Below are 2,852 nucleotides of genomic sequence, written 5' to 3'. Positions count from 1 at the left end.
AATCCCGAGTGTATAACGGAACAATTAATTTTGAAGGCTAAAAATCAATTTTCACAAATGCCACAAAATATTTTTTTTTTTTCAACTGGTAACAATCAACAGAGTTCTTACAAATTACAACCAATAAATTAAATTCCAATAAGCACAACAGTATTATTGTATCTCCTTTTAAACAAGGATACTAGCAGCTCCATGTTAGGTCTGCATGTTGCTTAACAACAAGTTACCTTGACTCTTCCAACTCAAAAAATATCGAATACAAGAACGATAATAGGAAAAATATCAAATAAGAGAATCAAAGGAACCTGTGAAACCTTATGTTTTTTTTAGCGAGGACTATTGATTGAGTGGAACGTCCAGTTTTCCGGATTATTTAGTCCAAAGTACCTCCCAGTGCTGAATATCTGGAGTTGCTAAAACCGGATATAGATCTGGTTGTTGCTCACTTGTTAGTCCCATGTTTTCATTAGCACGGATTATTTCTTCTTGTTTGTGGGAATGCATATAATTATACTTTCTCAGCCTTTTCAATTCCACTGTCACTTCTTTCATAGTTGGCCTTTCGTCTCCGTTCAACTTTAGACATCTCTTAACAAGCTCACCAAATGAACTAATTTGATCCAAACTCCCTTCCCTCAAAATCCTCGGCTCAATTATTTGGAGCAGTCGACTTTCCATCACCGACATTACAAAGTAAGTAGCCAGGTTTATCTCTTCTTCACTTTTTTCAGCAGACAAAGGTTTTCTCCCTGTGAGTAGCTCTGCCAAGACCACCCCAAAGCTATAAACGTCACTCTTCTCTCTCAATCGGCTTGTCTGAAAATACTCAGGATCAAGATAACCCAATGTACCACTGTACAAGAGTGGTTATTTGGGTTCGATCTAAAGGGACAAGTCTCGAAGCTCCAAAATCAGCTATTTTGGAAGTGTAATACTCATCCAACAATATATTGGGTGATTTAACATCTCTGTGGATAATCGGCATCCCTGCCGCAGAATGAAGATACGCAAGTGCACCAGCCGCCTCAGCAATTCTTAGCCGATTATCCCAAGAAAACCAGGGCATTTCCCCACTGTTGTTGATATGGTGAAGTAAGGTACCGTTTGAGACATATTCGTACACTAACAAAGGTACTTCAGTCTCCAAACAACACCCCATTAGTTTTACAACATTTCTGTGGTTAATCTGAGTCAGAATGACCACCTCATTGATGAATAGCTCAATTTGACCCTGATCCACTATTCTGGATTTCTTGATTGCAACAACACTTTTATCGCTCAGAATCCCTTTGTAAACTGTTCCATAACCCCTCGACCAAGGATGCGATCTTCTGAATAATTATTGGTTGCCTTCTCAAGCTCATCGGATGAAAATATTTTAGTTGATTCTATACTTCCTTCATTGGAAGAAAGTTGTTGCTTCAATAACAAACCACCATTTTGCTGGAAGAATTTATTTTTAACTTTTAAGAGTTTCCTCTTCTTGATGGTCAAATAAATCCAGGTAATGCAAATTATCATTGCTAATAAAGCACTGCAACCTGGAAATTCAAAACCAGAGAGTGGTTCATTATGGAAACATTTTGATTCAGTCATTTTCTTATATTTATCTATCATTCAACACAACTAAAAGAAATGGAATAGACCTTGGTATAAATTCATTGGTAAGTACCTATTAAGATCGTCTGCGTTGAGAAGTTTCTATCTTCTTTAACACATCCACGACTATCTTTTCGGCCATCACCTTTGAAGCCATGTCTACATGAACACGTAAAACTCCCTAGAAAATTAATGCAAACGGCATTCAGACCACATGGACTATCCGCACATTCATCTATGTCTGACAGTCAGAAACCAACATCACAATGATCAGCTTATCAAACTTTGAAACCCAAAAAATATGTAACTGGATGAATATCATAACAAACCTTTGCAACCTGGGTTGAGATATGGATTGCCCTCATATCCCTGAAAGCAACTGCAGTAATATCCACCAAGACCAGTGTCAGAATCAATACAATTACTATTCTCGTGACATGCATAATCATAAAATCGTTGAGCTTCACTACAACTTTTATTCCCAATCACAAAATCAAGGAGTATCGGCACATTTTGGGTGGTTCTATTTGTAAAGGCCTCGTCCATGAGGTCAGAGGAATTAAATGTGTATGTATTCTGCTCTGCAAGAAAGGCATAACCACAAGGGTTAAAGGACGACACACCAATGTGATTACTAATGCTGGCTAGAGAAGCGTACAAACTTTGTTGGCCCTTTGGTATTGAGGCCTGACAACAACCGATACCAGTACAATAACCATCAAGAACATCCTCTTTTGAAGAACAAACCGAAACACATCCCTTGGAGAAATTAACCACTTCTCTTCCTGTTATTAGCGCAAAGTCATCACACCCGATGATAGTGAACTTATTTGAATCTGAAAAGCTAAGATATGGAGCTAACTCGATGTTGACTGTGTTTTGTCTGGTCAAGTTGCCTTGTCGGTTGTAACAGTTAGCAACCACCCAGTTCTTGATCCGCATTTGGGATTCTGATATATCAACAACTTCAATATTTCCTCTTGCAAGAAAGGGCTTGGGAGGGTTGAAATAGGTGTTGCAGTAGATATCGAATTGAGGGTCTATAGAACATCTTGAGTCTGTTCCGATGCCAAAGGGGTATGGAACAGTTAGATTCCCGCACTTGCTTTGACAGCCAGGCTTAGTTATCACGCCTTTTGTGATACTTATGGAAGACCTCCTTGTTCTAGTTTCAGTACAAATCGCTATGGTCGGATCGACCAACACGAAATGGAAGAGAAGAGAACACACAAGAATGTTTTTTAACATTTTTG

General features: G+C 38.5%; 1 pseudogene; it reads right to left on the bottom strand.

Annotated features, from left to right (window-relative positions):
• Positions 1-265: 265 nt before the first annotated feature.
• Positions 266-2,852, bottom strand: LOC148770100 (wall-associated receptor kinase 2-like; annotated as a pseudogene).

Source organism: Erythranthe guttata, chromosome 6 (genome assembly GCF_056151865.1).
Source record: "Erythranthe guttata isolate IM_541 chromosome 6, IM_541, whole genome shotgun sequence".
NCBI lineage: Eukaryota > Viridiplantae > Streptophyta > Magnoliopsida > Lamiales > Phrymaceae > Erythranthe > Erythranthe guttata.
This window is presented reverse-complemented; position numbering and strand designations above follow the sequence as displayed.